Source organism: Polypterus senegalus, chromosome 3 (assembly GCF_016835505.1).
Source record: "Polypterus senegalus isolate Bchr_013 chromosome 3, ASM1683550v1, whole genome shotgun sequence".
In the NCBI taxonomy this organism is placed as follows: domain Eukaryota; kingdom Metazoa; phylum Chordata; class Cladistia; order Polypteriformes; family Polypteridae; genus Polypterus; species Polypterus senegalus.
In genome coordinates this window covers 91,143,710-91,162,167 of record NC_053156.1, presented here as the reverse complement: position 1 = coordinate 91,162,167, position 18,458 = coordinate 91,143,710, and the positions used below count along the sequence as shown (strand labels likewise).

The window sequence follows — 18,458 nt, the reverse complement described above, 5'->3', positions numbered from 1 at the left end:
AGACGACTCCTTAATATGATGAGGTAGAGAGTTCCACAGGCGAAGGGCAGCAGCCACAAAGGCTCTGTCCCCCTTGGTTTTACATTTGGTACGAGGGACAACAAGAGACAACTGACCAGAAGATCTAAGCACTCTGGATGGCTGGTGTAAAACACACAATTCAGATAAATAGGCAGGAGCAAGCCCATGTAAAGATTTAAAAACTAGCAGCAATTCGAAAACTGACAGGCAGCCAGTGTAAAGAAGCTAAAATAGGAGAAACAGAGTCCTACTTCCTTGCCCCAACCAGAAAGCGAGCGGCAGCATTTTGGACCAGCTGTAACCTGCGTATCAGAGATTTGCTAATCCCAGAATACAGCGAATTGCAATAATCGAGGCGAGAAAAAATAAAAGCATGAGTAGCTTTCTCAAGATCTTTAGAAGATAAAATAGGTTTTATCTTACCTAATAGATGAAGTTGGAAAAAGTAACTCTTGACTACAGAATTTACTTGTTTCTCAAAAGAAGGTTACTATCAAAGGTAACACCAAGATTGCGGACTTGAGGTTTGGAAAAGAATTCCAAGACCAATTTGAGCTTTAGCTGGTGGACCCACTATAAGCACCTCGGTTTTATTTTGATTTAGATCAAGAAAATTATTAGCCATCCAGGATCTTAGTTCAGACAGACAGTTGTGGAGTTGATTTGTTGCAGAATTGCAGACAGGAATATAAACCTGAGTATCATGAGCACAGCAGTGAAAAGAAATGTTAAATTTCCTAAAAATCGCTTGAATAGGGTGAAGGTATATAGAGAATAAAATAGGACCCAAAATGGATCCCTGAGGAACACCATATTTAAGAGGAGCAGTAGATGAAAAAGAGGAATTTAAAGTCACTGAAAAGTGTCTACCAGTTAAATATGACCTGAACCAGTTAAGAGCAGCCCCTTTAATCCCAACAAGATGTTCGAGCCGCATCAGCAATATTTCATGGTCAATGGTGTCAAAGGCAGCGGACAGGTCAAGGAGGACAAGGACTGCCGCATCACCCGAGTCAGTAATAAGAGAGATGTCGTTGAACACTTTCAGGAGTGCTGTTTCAACACCATGATAACGCCTAAAACCAGATTGGTAGGTCTCAAATAAATTATTGGAGTTAAGGTGATTGACCAATTGATTATAAATATTTTTTCTAGTATTTTAGCCAGAAATGGAAGCTGGGAAATTGGACTAAAGTTGGTTAAAAAAATATAAAGATTTTCAATGTTCTGACCTTAGTAATAAGTGAATATTATTTTGCCAATTCCTTTTATCAAAGAATTTAGTTCATGATTTTTCTGCTTCTAATAAAATTTGCTCTGATTTAACCATCTGACTATTTTGCTATGTAGTGCCTCTCGGGGTCATTTCTTCCAACTGGCATTTCAATGCTTCTAACCGATGTACTCGTTAAGTTTATTCTTGATTATTTATTTATGTATTATCTGCCCTGTGAGTCTGTATCGTTGCTTTTTATGTTTCTGTGGCTTAGTGCATCTGAATTTATCTTATCTAACCTAATCTAGTTTGTCAAAATTGTAAAAAGTTGAGTTTGCCCTAACCCCATGTCTGTATGGATTTTCTTCTCAAGATTTGTACAGTAGGTCGGTCCACTGTCGACTCCAGAATGGCATGAGTAGTGAGCCCCCCAATAGGCTAGTGTCCTGTCCAAGTGTGGCTCCTGCCTTGTACTCATGCTGCTCAGATGCAGGCCCTAGCCCCCTGCAGCCCTAAACTGAATGAAACAGATTTAAGGATGGTAAAATAGTGCACCTGTATTTAAATCTGTAGTGCTGCAGAATCAATAAAAGATCCATCCATCCATCCATTATCTTACCGTTATATCCTAACTACAGGGTCACAGGGGGTCTGCTGGAGCCAATCCCAGCCAACACAGGGCGCAAGGCAGGAAACAAACTCCAGGCAGGGCGCCAGCCCACCGCAGTCAATATAACAATAATGCATTAATAATTAATTGTTATGTGGAATGAGTACTTTTAGTGTAAAAACGTTTTCCTGTTCTACATTATAAACCTTATCAGTGTCTTCCCATTATACTGTATAATATAATGGATGTTATACATCTAATTTCACAAATGAAATAGTTGAAGCATAAACTGAGTCAATGTTTTTATTCTTCATTTTTCTAATTTCTGTTTCCTTTAATAGTATTTATTTCCTGTGAGACAATGAATATATATTTCACCTAGCCAGCCAGATAAGAAAAAGTTTTAAAAGATCATACCTGTCTTCAAATCAGGTATGCTGGTTACATCAAATAATCACTCACATGCTATGCTGCAAATGTGCGCCACCATGAAATAATTGCTTATTTTGTGACCTTGGTTAACTATATCTGGCAGACTTTTTTTATTAGTACACATCCAGAATAAATGTAAGGAATGGCATTTTGGAATGGTCTACTAAAATAAATGACAAAAAGAAAATGTAATTCAACTTTACATACATATTACATTGCTTTAATAATAATGCCCCCAGCTTTATCCAGCCTCTGGAGTATTGAAATTGTGTCAAATGTAACAGTGCTGCTCAGTGGAAGCCAATGCTGAAGCCTTAGGGCAAATCCATACCTGCAAACCCATAGTCAGCTGGAGTGAGAATTACTCATTTTACTAAAAAAAGAAAGAAAGAAGGATATGTTTCATGAATATACTTTCATTTTCGTGAGGAAAAATTGCAGCATCGTTTGCTTCTTATGTGCTGTAGTTTAAGTCATGTGTCATTGATTGACATAAATAGTACATCATTTTCCTCCTCAATACCACAAGTCTATATTGTAATTGAGCAAAATATATGAAATATTTGACTTGGATATGTGCATTAATTTGTGAATCATGTGCTTTTCTAAGGGTTATGAGATAGACTATTTCCCAAGCTAATAAAAATAATACTCTTGCATATCCACAGAATAACTGCCTGTTAATGCAAGCATCTAGCTTATTTAATTCAGTGTACAGGCATGTAGTGCAGTGTAGTGTATGGGAAAAAAATAAAGCAAACATAACCAGCAATCGCTGATTTTAATGGGTGAAAGAGAAGAAATTATCCTAGTTTATAAACAAAACAACATTTAAGACAAGAAAAGGGACATTGCTTAGGTCTATTGCCATAAACTCACTTCATCCATGTGTCATCCTACCTACCCATCTTTGGCCATGGTATGAAGACATCACACAAACTCTAGGCCCGAACTTGTCTTAGTACAGTATGTCTTAGGTTACCCTTTACATCCACCAAGTTTTAGAAACACAAAATAAAATGACCAACCACACAGATTTTAAAACAACAAACATGTCACCTTACGCAATTGCCAGGATCTTCCACCTTCACATTTCGAGATACACACCAACAAAGTGAAATTATTCCCTCAATGGCTTTTTTTATGACTCTTTGATTTCCCTTTCTGTGAACATGGAACCTTGCACGGGAATGCCAACACTAAGTTTAAATGTAAATTGTGTTAAGGGCTCCGTAAGGTTAATGTCATGTTTCTGGCAAAAAGTTTTGAAAGTAAAAAATAGAAAATGAAATGCACAAACATACATTAGGTGTGAAACACCGAATAAAATGTATTCTGCACTAACCTATAGAAGTTAGTGTGATACTTGTAAAGAAAGCACCTCAGGGAGTACATGAGCAGGTAACTTCACACCATACTTCCATGTTTAATTATTCATTTATATATTAAACTAGTCATTTAGTTACTTCAATTTTATTTTTAAACATTTGCTATGTTAATTGAAGAGGGACAGCGTAACAGTTTTTTTTTTCATATGATTAAACTTTGAAGGCAGCAGAGCTGAGTTGACAGGCCAATTGCTATATAGAATCCCTGTTAAGATATAATGATATTAATGCCAATTGTACAAAATTATATCAGCAATAACATGATAACAATTGGCCGCCCATTACACATTGGTACAGTAGATCCCATTGATATAATCATTACTACACAAGTTAGATTATCAATTATCAGATGTAACATTTAACTTCTGCCTTCCATTAAAATGAATTTAACCCTGTGCTTCTGTTCAAGCTGTAAGCTTTATTTGCTGTTATTTTCTGATATGAGTTAGTTATTAAATTGTTCAATCTGTTCAAAATAAGAGTAAGCAATTTCAGAATTTGCCTTCAAGCAGTGGTATGAATCACTTAACGTTAGCATGATCTGGCATGTGTCATTTTATATTAAGGTATTCAAAGATCTGATGTTATGATCAAGCTGCTGACTGAATATACTTGAAGTCTTAGGGCTTGGCAGTACTGTTTCAGGTTCTAGAAAACATATATAGCTATGAAAAGTTCTCCTATAATGGTACATTAACATTTAAGTATAAGTAGAACTGTGAAGTGTATATAAGAGAAGCTTCAAAAGTCAACATGGCAAAACAAAGAATGTCTAAAATTTGTTGACCAAGCAATCACATACTGTATTATAATTGTTTAATCTAGTCAGCAATCATGGGGTCAGGGCCTATGATAGAAGGGACAGCTTTATTTTTTTTCAAATGCATTTTGTCTCAAACCTGTTCGTATACTGAGGCATAACTAGAAGTTGTCTGCATTTGTCTGATGTTGCACGATTTTGTGATATAGCACATGCAAGTAAGAAGTTCACTGTACCCATGACAAAAATGGCCCTGTAAGACCTATCCTGCAGCATCGAGTAAGGCAGATGTCTGAAAAGGGTGCCAGTGTTAAAACTTTTTAATCAGCTATACATTGCATCGTCAGTTCAGGAGTAAGCTAATGATAATCTCATGGCCATTGTTCATTCCTCTATCATGTGTTTTTATATAGTGCCTAAAGAATGACTGAGGATATCATTTATCTTTCTGTATTAATAGTATTATAACGATTTATTTGAAAAGACAATCTTTTTGGCAGCCGGCACGGTGGTGCAGTGGTAGCACTGCTGCCTCGCAGTTAGGAGACCCGGGTTTGCTTCCTACCTGCGTGGAGTTTGCATGTTCTCTCCATGTCTGCGTAGGTTTCCTCCGGGCGCTCCGGTTTCCTACCACAGTCCAAAGAGATGCAGGTTAGGTGGACTGGAGATTTTAAATTGGTGTGTGTGTGTGTCCTGCGGTGGATTGGTTTGTGCCCTGGGATTGGCTCCAGCAGACCCCTGTGTTCGGATTTAGCGGGTTGGAAAATGGATGGATGGAACTTTTTGGAAGATCACATCACTAATAAAACATTTTTAACAGTTCCTTCTGATGTTAATTATCATCCATCCATCCATCCATTATCCATCCTTCTATATCCTAACTACAGGGTCACGGGGGTCTGCTGGAGCCAATCCCAGCCAACACAGGGCAACACTGCGCAAGGCAGAAAACAAACCCCGGGCAGGGTGCCAGCCCACCACAGGGCGCAGACACACACACACCAAGCACACACTAGGGACAATTTAGAATCACCAATGTACCTAACCTGCATGTCTTTGGACTGTAGGAGGTAACCAGAGCACCCAGAGGAAACCCACGCAGACACGGGGAGAACATGCAAACTCCACACATGGAGGACCCGGGAAGCAAACCTGGGTCTCCTAACTGCGAGACAGCAGCGCTACCACTGCACCACTCTGTTAATAATCAATATCTTTAATTTGTTTGCCTCCTACTATATTTAATTTTAAATTCTTAACATTATTTTAACAGTGTAATACAATCGCAAATTGTACTAGCCCAGTGACATTTCTATTTTGTATTTCGTAAGGTTTAATTTTATTGCTGAGTGCACATTCACTCCAGCTTCAACATACAACTGATTTTATCAAGATGGCAATTGTAATAAAAACAACCAATCCAAAATGTTGAAAGTAACTTAACAGCTTCTAGAATACTATTGTGGTAAATATATTAAATGATTGTGTTTTATCCACCATTAAGTTACTGCAATTAAATTCATTATGCATTCTTTTTATTCTTAATGTCGGTAGGTCACTAAATAAATAAAATAGTGGAACACATTTGTCGTCAAAGAGAGAGAAAAGTCATTATGCATCGGAAGCATCCTAGTATGGACCTAGTTTGCTACAAATGGGTTTGGAACAGAATGTATTTACCTCTGCTGTTTAGTTGAGATTAAGACAATCAACCTGGGGTATAATACAGCATGTTACTATAGTAACTTTACAGTCTGTTTGTGTGTGACAAAAGAGGCTTCATCTCGTCCATTTCATGCTCCTGTGTCGACCCACTCCCTCCTGGTGTTTTATTATATCTGTCTTTAAGGCTGCCTGCAGGAGACACAGCTGCTATAGCCAAAAGCAGGCTTCGCTGTGTGAAGCAGAGTGCTGCATGGAAGCCAATTGCTTGATGGGATTATGGAATTTAAAGTATAGTCAAGAGAAAAGCAATATATCCTCTCTTCTCTGTGTGCTTGGATTTGGTGTCTTATATTCTCAGTCTTTAGTGGGAAACTGTAACTAGTGTTCTAGCATTTGCATTTATGTAGAGAAAAAATACACTGTATCAAGAATTTGTGTGATGAAAATGCAGCTACAGTGCATTAGGATTAGTGAGTTTGTGACATAAATTGCATTTTGGAAATGATGTTTTTTTATCCTATTAGTTACAGAACAATTAATTATCAAAAACAGTTTTATAATGTGTAATATATCTAATAATAATGTATAATTAATGTTATAATATTGCCTTGGGTGAATGGATCTTTCTGTTTTCTTGTCTTGCCAGGAGTGGATCATACAAACAAGGACTTGAAAAAGAATTTTGTGAGTGATTTCTATTTGTGTTATTATTCAAACTTTTAAATATACAAAAAGAAATAAAAATGTAATATACTCATTTTGTTTCACCTCATTTAAGTTTAAACTGCAGGATATATATAATGCTGCCACGTACAGCCCATAAGGGCCTTAGCATAGATTTTACCAGCATCTGAAAATTTCCAGAAAAAGAAACTAGAGCAACATATTACTGATTGGATAAAACAGAAAGAGGGTGTTGTTCAAGAATATTCCATAGATACCTGATGAACGTCAGATCCAGTTACATAGAAAGTCATCATATATGACTAATGTTCAAGATAGGCTTATCAGGCTATTTCATGAAGCAACATAATTTTTGAAACAAAACACTGTCATTCTGAAGGACATCCTCCGTTACACAAAAGAAATACTGTGGGTGAGACAAAGGTGCAGTCTTAGCAATTAAATTGAAATTGAAAGTCCTTTTCCCATATTTATTTTATCCCTGATGTTTGACTGTTTCATAATTAAAGGATTGTATAGAGATATTCTAGTTTTGAGGTAACAGTCAAACCACTTCACAACTGTGCCACTATTATTATTTAAGGTTGTAATTAAATTCCTTTGGCTTATTGCTGCCTGAAGTTGTTGTACAGTATATACAACCAAATTTATTTTAGTAATAATTAACAGATTATTGTATTTAATTTATAAAACTATAGTACTACAATTTCTAGGTAAACCTACCAAATATTGCATTTATCTCTGATTTGCTCTTCAGAACAACCAATATTTATCTAGCCATGAGTTCAGCACGGTGTGTGTCCTATAGTTACTCAAATGTAGCTGTTTTCTTCAAATAATTTGTACCATGTCATCTGTCACATGCTGGATTGGATTGAGATCTGAGTACTGATGAGTTCACTGCCTTGTGCTTAATTCACTGGCCTGTTCCTCGAACTACACCAGGACTAAACGCACCATGAGATATGGAGAATCCAGCTGAAAACTGTCCATTCGCCCTTGGTTGGCAGCAATGTTAAGATATCCTTTGGTGTTCAAGTGGCCCTCTTCTTTTATCAAGGAAACCATAGTATGACAGAAAACTATTACAACTACAAACTACAACCCAGCATTAATTGATTCATGAAATTCCTTCAGATCTCGGTCCTTCCTTCACTATGTACTTTGCACTGATTGCACTCATTAGGTTTTTGAAACCCAGTTTTTCTAATGAAAGTCAATTAGTTCATTGGCTTTCATAGCCCATCCATCAAAAGATATGGTGAGCTGTTCATTCTGATATGCTTCTTCTGGCTCCACTGTTTTACTCAGCTATTAGATACCTGGCAGTAAAATGTTTGTTTCTTTGCTTACGTGGTGTGATTTGGCTCCTTTCATCGCAGGTCTATTTCTTATCTCGGGATGATAATTACCAGACTGTTTATTAGACAGCGACCTAATACATGTCATCTCAGGGAGTCCTGCTGTTGCTAATAGTCATGCCAGTGTATGTAGTACCCACTGCAAAAGCCACTTAAATTTTTAATCTTAACCATTTTTACCCCAGTGTAGTACACACAAACATACACAGACACATGCTAAGGAGTCCCCTACCTGTTTTTTATAATGTCACCACCCATTGATATGTAAATGACATGGGATTGTCTGGTGTACCCAATAAAATGGCCACATAGTATGCATTATCTTACACTGGAGGACATTCACAATTTTCTGGTAGAAGCCTGGCTTCAGACATAACATCTTTAGCTATATAACAGCAAAGAAACAGCAATAATTAAAAACATTTTGAAAAGTAAAAAACAAAAATGAAATTCTGTAGCTTTACATGAAGAAATCTATTGTAACAGAGAACATATGGCTCTTGGACACAGACCATAGAGGCCCATTTTAACCTTTTATTTTCACTTCTGCATATGACATTGGTGTTTGCTTTGTATTTAAGGAAGCAGCCAACTGAGGACCTATAAGCCATGTGTTTCTCAAACTACAGACTCAGATGTACTTAACGTTTTATGCAACTGTCCATCTGGGCCTTATGCTTTTTTTTCTATCCTGATTACATTCAGTTTGCCTTCTTCTCTCAAGTCAGTAAGGGACACATTTCTATGAAAAGTTTGGTTTCATGGCAATCTGTCACTTGAAATAACTTTTGTTTCTCAAAATAATAGTAGACTAAAGACTCCCTTGAGATAGTGATTTCATTTTGGCCATTTTTGAATCCGGAATTGAACTTTATAAGAATGCTAGTGCCTTGCAACCCAAACCCCAAGACAATTTGCCACCATTATTGAACAGAATAACACATTTTAGCTGTGCTAACACAGTTAAAAAGGCTTCTCTAATAACCAATTAGCATTTAAACAGGATTAATTAAGGATGAGGTAACACGGTTGATCATTAGAACACTGGAGTAACAACTGCTGAAATGAGGCTCTACAGTTATATGTAAATAATAAATTATAAATCCATCATTTCAAGCATTACTATTTTAAATCAATTTAACAGTCCCTTGATAAAAAAGAATCATTATTTTAACAAAATCTTAAACACTTCTGGTAATTTCAAAATTTTCAGTATATGTATTGTGATATACGGCTGGCAGGTCATCCTGGCCGACACATCCAAGACGCTAGATGGCGTCTTCCCTGCAGCCTAGAGGTGCCCCGGATTCCCGCAGGGCATCATGGGAGATAGACTTCGGCTTCACAGCCCTGCTGGGTGCTGTAGGTGCCACCGTGTGACACTGCAGGAAGACGCAGGGATTTTTATTTGCCCTTGTGGCGGGCAGCCGGGACGCCCCTTCTACTTATGTTCCAGTGGAGCAGCCATGGGCTCCTCAGTATCTCCCCCGGGACGCTTGGTGGCAGCCTCCCTGGTTGACAATAATGCCTCAGTTTCCCACAGGATTTAATGGGAGTTGGAATTGCCCCCAACCCTGTGGGGATCTGAGGTGGCCGCCAGGGGGTGCTGCATGGATGCTGGAGCTAACCTGGACACCTTTACAGCCCCACGCGGAAGTGCAATTAGCAACAGCTGATCAAGCACCTGGTGCACTTCCGGATGGGTTATAAAGGGGGCCAGCATCCACCACTCAGGTGTCAGAATCGGGAGGAAGAGGATGAGGTTGCCTGGGAGGAGTGGTTGTGCCAAGGTGAAGAGTTGTGTTGTTGAGATTAAGTGCTTTTGGGACTGTGTTATGGCTGGAGGGATTGCGGGAAAGACATGCCCTCCAGCTAAAGAAAATAAAGTCTGTGTTGTATTTTTACACGTCTCTGGGTCAGTCTGTGCTGGGTCAGGCGCAATATAGTGCCTTTATCACACCCTATAGCCCGGTAGTACTCCCAAGTCACGAGGATGGAAGAACAGAAGTACTTCCGGGCTGACGATAAAATATAAGTCTTCATCTGACCTGGAAGTGCTATTAAATCACATGGACAGGAGGACAGGAGCACTTCCGGGTCAAGGACTATATAAAGAACTATGCGAGACCCAGCAAGTGGAGCTGGAGTTGGGTGTTATAGTGACGGAGCTGCTGGGAGAGGAGGATCGTGTTATTGTATTTTTATTATTGATTTATTTGTTTATGGTGGTGTTAGTTGTGTCTACTGTGGCACAATATCAAAAAGAAGAAATTAAAATATTTCTAAGTGCTTTTACTTGGTGTCTTGGATGTTTGTCTGCGGGGTTTGAGGAACGACAGCGGCCCCTACTGTCACAGTATATAGGAAATGAAGTGAACAAGTGTACTACTGGCATCCCAGTTACATTTCCCATAAATAAGGTTTTAAGTTTTAAATTCCAGCCAAAAAGATGTGCCTTCATCATAGGTTGTTGTTTAACGGACACCATCTTAAATTTAAAGTGCCGTTTTATATCTTACAATCAAAAAAGTCTGGGCTGAGGTGAGTTCAAGGTTCTTTTGAGATGTGAGAGCAGAACTGGAAAATCTTCATGAAACAGTGTCACATCTTGTGCCTACCTTTCAAACCAGTCCCTATGAAAATCATGTTATATGTATGTATCTGACAATGTACACTGTATATATTCACTGTAATGACTTCAAATTAATCAACCATTAATTTATCAGTCACTTCTTAAAGCATACAAAAGCTTAATTCTTTTGATCAAGAATTCAGAAGTGCCTCTTTACAGCATGAGTCATAATCTTACTAATTAACAGAAATATTTCACTTTTGATTGTCTTTGAAATTATTTTTTCTAATTGAAAATTTATCTTTAAAATCCAAAATTGTATTGGACATATTATTATAATTGAAAGGACAGCAACTAAGTAACAAGAATTACATACATTATATATCTGCTTTGTTTTAACAAAATTGTATCATTTCACATGCTCATGTTTACCATAACAAAGGTATAGGAGTTCGAGAGAGAGGGTGGAGCAGCAAGATGACTTACTAGAGTTGCAAAATGATGCCCAGTTGTTAAAACATGCCTATTTCTTTCTCAAAATGTTAAATAGACTGTCCACCCCTTACCCCAACAGTTCACTAGCCTAGATTTAGCAAAACATTTTCAGGTCAAATGAGATGTTATCTTCTGAAATCAGGTCCTGATTTCACACATCTCGCATGAATTTCACATATTTTTGTGGAATACTAGAAAAAAAGTTCACTTCACAATAGATTTTTTGAAGTTTGAATTAAGAAACCATATAGCCAAAGGTGCTTATGAAGTAACTTACAAGTTAGCACTACCAAGAAGTTCCAAAATCTTAGACAATACAATTTAATTTTTAGGAAGAGGAAGATGCACCATACCACATAAGAACCCACAGTGGAATAATTACTTTTCTTTCACATGTTCAATGTGGCTCCTAGCGTGTGTGCTGCAGTATAATTAAGAGGCAGCACTTGGACTTATTTACACTGCAGGTTTAACTGATGCCCTGCAATATCAAAAACAAGCATTATCAACATGTTGTAATGGACAGCCAGAGATTTTACCTGGCTGGGACACCTGCAACAGGGGGGTGAGCTTCAATGGGGTTCCTCCAGAATGGCTTAGGACAGTGCCACAGGTTTGGAGCTTGCAAGCTCAGCCCTGTTAGGGCCCATGGTCACTTCCAGGGGTGTGCATGGAGAACGACAGAGCCCTTCATGGTAGGAATGCTGCCATATCCAGAAGTGCTGCTGGAAGGAGTTCACAGGACACATGGAGTACTTTCATGTGCTCTATAAAAGGAGCCATCTCACTCCATTCAGAGAGCCAGAGTTGAGTGGGAAAGGCTGACACTTGCCTGAGGAGGAGTGGAGGGGGCTGTAACGGAGAGTGGAGACAAAGTGCTGTGATTTATTGGTGCTTATTGTATTGTGCATAGGTGAGAAACCTAAAAGGAAAGAATTTCCCACGCTTTAATAAAAGCTTGTGTGTGCTGACTTGTGCACTGTGTCAGTTCTGTCGGGTGTTGGGGAGCTGGCATGCCCCTAAGTTGTCACAATTTATATGCTGTATAGGTGTTACATGAGCTGGATGGGCATCCCAGCCAGGAGAGGGGGCAGACCTGGAAGGAAGGACTGGAAACGGTGGATGGGCAGCCCATTAAAAAGAAAACATATCACTGGGGTTTTTTTATTCCCTCAGCACGCTAGATGGCAGCAGCCCTGGTTATCAGGGTCCAGTGAGAAGTCAGCAGGGTATGCCGGGAAATATAGTCTAGCAGGGCAGCCCTGCTGGGGTCATGGGGTACTGCAAAAGGGAGCTGCAGGGAGACAAGCTCCCTACACTGATGGACTTCCGTGTGACCCGGAAGTAGTTCATTCAGACAATCGCAGTACTCCTGGGTCTGTAATAAAAGGGACCACATTCCCTTATCCAGGCGAGTTAGAGCTGGGAGGTAGACAGGCAACACTTGACTGGAGGATGGCAGTACGGTGGTGAGAACATTATTGTGAGGAGAAAAAAATATGCTTTTTGTGTTTATTGTGATATATTTGAGAGGAGTTGGTTAATAAATCAACCTTTATTTGAACCCAGGACTGTGCTTGTGTGTTCGTGGTGGGGTTTGGCCTTGCTGACCCCCAGGTTTCCTTCACAGCTGTTAGAAAATAAAATGTAACATTAAGTGAAGTTCAACAAGAATAACATAATTCTATGAACTTGCTTCCGTACAGCTTAATTGCATTTTTAGGAACCTCAGAACAAAGTGTCTATTTTATAGATGTATTTTTCATGGCATATTCAGGTAAAACAAATGACTATTTAATACTCTTTGAATAACATTTTTAGCAATTCCAAATTCTCTTCATTTGATCAAAAGCAAATCTTTGAGGTTTTGACTGTAACAACACTGGTAAGAAACTCAAATTCAGGGAGCCAGAGCTAGGAAGCAGCAGCACTAACCACTGTACAGCTCGACTGTCCTTATTATAAATTGTCCAACATATTCTTTTTTATGACAAGATTATTCAAGTATTATTATTCAAATAGAAAATGCACAAGGTGATTGATTACTTATGCAAATATACATGGAAAGTTTAGTAAAATACTGTAAATTGAAGTGTGGCAGGTTAAGATTTATTAATAGGCTTTTGCCTTCCTGGTTCTAAAGAACTATTTTCTGAGAAGACACATTGGTCACATAGTTTTATTTATTTCTAAAGTTTGCTAACATTTTCATAGTTAAACCAGCAGTTAAGAATATGCAGGACATCAAGGACTTTCAGTACTGTTGTGTGCCCTGAATTAGTATACTAGTCAACATTCATTAATTATAATAGTGGCATTTATTATACATGATTATGCTTAGGATGAGTTTTCTTTAAAATGTTTTTGTTTCCATATCCAAAGGAAAAGATTATGGAAAATATATAATACAGTCACTCAAATAAAATGTGATGGTTAGAAACTATTGAATTGAAGAATGAGAAATTAAAGATTTAAAAAACTTTTATTATTGTTTCCATGAAGAAGGCATTCATGGTCCTTTCACTTTCACAAGTTGAATAATCCAAACACACATTGGATCAGCTTTGTATCACCAGTATTCAGTGAACTCGGCTGATCGGAACACCAGATGGAATAAAGAGGGGGGCATTGATAGTTTTGTAGCTAAGCAACATCTAAGCCTAGAGTGTCAGTCAAAATGAAAAAATAATGATCAAATCAGTTGGTGGTGGGGTTATTGAAAGATGTGCATAAGCTTTTATTCCTTGAACAGTATTATTTAAAGTATACCAGTAGTTCAGGAACTGAAGAGGAATAAAATGGGTTAGCATTATGGGAATGCTTTAGGTGAATGTAAAATTATTAGCTTTGAGATGTCTGTCTTATAGTTCATGTGTGGACTCTGAGATTTTATTAATTCAGTTTAGCTGCTTGGCAATGTGTGCTTGCATTTAAAACAGTGATTGATTTTGTCTTGGAATAAATGATTACATTTTTTTATGTATGGAGCCTGTATGTTTTCTTCTGTAATGGTTTCTGTGAGTCTTTCATTTCTACTGTTAGAAATTCCTTTGTTGTCCAGTATACAGAAACATTATCTGCAGGTTTTCTCTTAATGCATATTGTATTTTATTGTATATTGCGCCCACTGCAAATCATGTCAAACAAGCCCATTACATAAAAAGTACAATATATCTTCCATATGTATTACCTTTATGTGATTTATTTAAGCATAAGAGATTAATAAAATCAGAACCTCAGAATTAATCCCAAAACAAACTGTAAAAACTGCAATGACCAGATATTACAAACCTAGAGTAAGCCAGGGAATTCTAAGATGACCTTTCTTCTTCTTAATCTGTTTTCGTTCCTTGGTTTCAGCTTTTCTGTACCTCCAGAAACCATTTATATTCTTTGAGAAATACACCTAGTAAAGTAGGGCTGCTGTTACACTTCGCTTTCTCGTCTGCTCTGCCATGACTAAGCACGAGCATCATATTTGCTCAGAGGGTCTTATTGCTGTCTCACAGCTCATGGGCCTCAGGTCAGATTTCAGGTTGATGTACTTTCTGTCAATTTTCCCACATGTTTCTTCTAAGGAATGTGGTTTCCTTCAAAATGATAGTTGCACAGTTCCCTGGTTTAATGACTTTATCTTAATCGACTTAATTATGCTCGCACAGAGTTATGTATGTGTGGAGTAAATATAATTAATGTACTATGACCCATTTGGGTCCTATTTAAATTTTTTTCTTACTACAGTTTATTTTTTATAGCTGTTCAAATAATTATCATATAGTTTCAACAATTAATCTCATTTTGAAAATTTCATTATTTTCTAATATTATATTTGTCCTACTAAACTTTATGATATTTTTATATGCAGTACATATAAATTCAGTTTGCTGATTTGCTGTATACAGTACGTAATTTATAAACATTAATCTTTTCTGTTATGTAATGTATATTCATATTTTAATTGAAAGTTTATACATAAAGAAATATTTATTTTTAGAATCCACAAGGGCAGTTTAGAATCTACATTTACTCAGTTGTACACCTTGTTCGGATTTAATATGAAGTTAAGAAATATTTTTGCAACATGTTTCATCCATACCAGGGTGGTTTAAATGAACAAATTATTCAGATAACATGTCTTGAGGATGTAACAACAATAAACATGTAGTAATGGAAAGAATATACAAAATAAAAAGGCATCTACGCTTATGTAGTGTAAGCCTGTGACCTGACAACAGCGCAAAATTTCTCAGGTATAGTCTATGCCAATATGTGGAGCACAGTGTATCCTCTTAACTTGTGCTTCATACCCTCATGCATGCCTGTTTGGTAACATTAAATATGGCTCCATAACCTTAGGACAATTTTCAAAGAAACCAATTTTGACTAAAGTTAATATTTTGAGTTGCTTAGTCTTGTTCAAGATGATGGAACCACTACCATAGTAGTGAAACAAGAGCTAAGCACTCAGATGAAACGTTTGATTTTCCAGTCACTCTGAAGCCCTCACACTTATGATCACAAGCTCATGGTACTGAATATGAACGCAAATGCAGGAAAAAATTAGACTCATTCCCCTTAATAGGGTGTGAAAGTTAGCAATATGGGAATACCCTAGAATAGAATTGCTGCTCATTCAGGGGTGCATTTCTTGATTGCCTCGTAACACTAAGTACTTTGTAATCTAAACTTAAGATCACTCATTAATTAGTGATTATTTCCCAAAACCTTTCATAACTAAAGTAGTTTTTAAAATTTCATTGAAATTAACAAGTAAGCTGAACCACTTGTTATTTTTAACATTGTTCTTTATTTGAACTTTTGCCTGCAATTCTGCCACAGAGAGTTAGAGGTCACCATAAGTAAGTGACAAAAATACACTGACATTTATTTGGACAATGTTTTGGACAATGTAATAATAATAATAATAATAATAATAATAGCTCTGTGTTGCAATATAAATTAAAAAAATATAATGTCATTTATAAATTAGCACAAAAGGGCTTCCTTGTAACTTTATACCTGTAGACTATTTGAGTATTAATAAGTTAACCAATTGAGCTTAAAATGTAGCCAGTTACTTCCTTTAAAATGGAAAGATGAATCACTCCTTATAGTACTAGCAGTGACAGTGTCAGCTATCCAGAGAACTGAGCTACTCAGCCGGATACCTTCTACCTTTTTACTCCAAATGTTGAATCCCCAATCATGGATGATGAAATGTATAACACTGTACACCAAGGCACACAAACTTAAACAAATTATATTATTTGCTCTTGGTTCTCTTCTAGCATTTTGTATTTTTGTATCTTTTGTTCGGAGTTATTGTTTCTTAATTTAATTTAGAACTTTGTCTTTTTTATATTAATCTATGATTTAGTATTTAGTTGTTGATAGTCATTTGTATTCTATTTTTAATAATTAGATTTTTTTTCTGTGTGATTCTTTTCTATCACTTTGGATATTTGTAAAATGCTCTGAGCAATTGGAAGGTGATATATAAAGAAATAGATTATTATTATTATTATTATTAGGATGCGCTCTGGTCATGTGAATTATTCAAATCTGGTGCCTACACAAGTCCCTGGGTGCCTCCACAAGCCCTAGAAAACAATACTTCTGTTTTTTATGTCACCCTTTCTGTAAGTTGTCTTAACTTCTTTTCTGCCAGATGTTGCTTTCTTTTTGAATTGCTGCTTGCAATTGGTCCTTTTTGCAAGGAAGTCACATTTTGAGTCCATGTTTAGATTAAGTTACAGGTTATATAGTGACACTGATTTGGTCTTTAGTTTGTGTGTTTAGAAACCACATGTGTTGTGTGACAATACAACATATATTTGAAAAATGTATGATCGATGTTTCCGTTTTTAACAGTTTGTGCTTTTTTGATGTGGACACTATAAGAAGCCAATGAAGAAGTAATTTGAACTTGTTTATTAAATATTGAATAACAAAGGGCTTAAGGAAACACTCACAAAGCTCACTCATTTTTTAGCTAAGTCCTTCACTTTCGTATTTGTCTTTCACTAAGATTAAAATCACCTCAGATTGAGAAGGGAATGGAGAAGGGGCGGTCGAGGTGGTTTTGGCACCTTATAACACCGTATAAAATTCATACATTTACATCTTATATATAAACGTCTATGCGTGGAAGTCTGTGTGTCTGTCCAGACCGGAATTGATAGGAGGAGTCGGGGTAAAGGCTTCACCTCTGAGGAAACAGAAAACTCACTTAGCCATTAATAACACAAGCGAGGCCAGCATGTATGCAAAACAAAACCTCAGAAGAAAGACAAAGTCGCTTAGCCATTAACATCGGCAAAACGGTATCCCTTTTACTTTTCCTCCCGCCGCTAATACACATGCGAGGCGAACACATTGGCAAAACCAATCCTCCTAGGAGAGAGATGCCCGGAGTAGTTCCTTTCAATTACCTGACATCTCTACATTTAATTTTTTTTTCTGATGATTTCAATAGTTTCTAGGACCCCAGGCTTTTTACAGCACGAGCTTAGACAGCTAGTTATATTATAATTTATTCTGTGCATTTCCCATGCTTGAAGTGGTTAAACAAATCTACATACTATCTATGTACTATTCATATACAGTACATACAAATCCAGACATGCAAACACTGCACTCCTATGGTCCAGAATAGTGTTCACAGTTTCAGTTTCAACAGAAAGTGTATGTCATAGATGAAACCAGGACAGATAGTGTAGATGAAATGTACAAATGTCTCTAAATATTAGAGTTTAAGCATAACTCATTGGTGTTGTTAATAGTTGGTCTTTAAAACAGAAATATATTTCCTACTGATTCTTTAAACCCCTTTGTCAAGTTGTTGTGTAACCTATTTTAATGTACATCCTTTAGTTCTAAGAAATTGCTTTCTTTCCTCTTTCTACTACACAATTGTATGCTCCTTATGAAAGTTACATGCCATTTTTTATAAAACCAAATACTTAATACTTGTAATGCAGGTATATGAATTAAATTCACTAGGTTAAATAAAGTAAAGGTGTTAGTTAGTGTTAGTTACAAAGCATTGCTTATAATTTAGACATTGGTTTGCAACCATGGGACTAAGTAAGTGAGAAATTACACAAAGGATGGGAAGCAAGGGCAGAAGAGATTGGAACTCCACAGGCTTTAAAGACAGATCTACATTGCAAGCAAAACAAAAAGGAAGATGAGGGGAGAGAAAATGAAGATTGTATAGAGTGGAATGTTTTATGGCCTGATTGTCATTCCTAG

General features: G+C 37.0%; 1 protein-coding gene across 1 annotated transcript in view; it reads left to right on the top strand.

Annotated features, from left to right (window-relative positions):
* The first annotated feature begins 2,256 nt into the window (after positions 1-2,256).
* LOC120525368 (PC3-like endoprotease variant B) overlaps positions 2,257-18,458 on the top strand; it is a 535,535-nt gene continuing 519,333 nt past the window's right edge. Inside the window, exons 1-2 of the mRNA XM_039747601.1 lie at positions 2,257-2,279; positions 6,739-6,776. The gene's annotated coding sequence lies outside the window, so the exon portion shown is untranslated. The remainder of the gene's footprint in view (positions 2,280-6,738; positions 6,777-18,458) is intronic.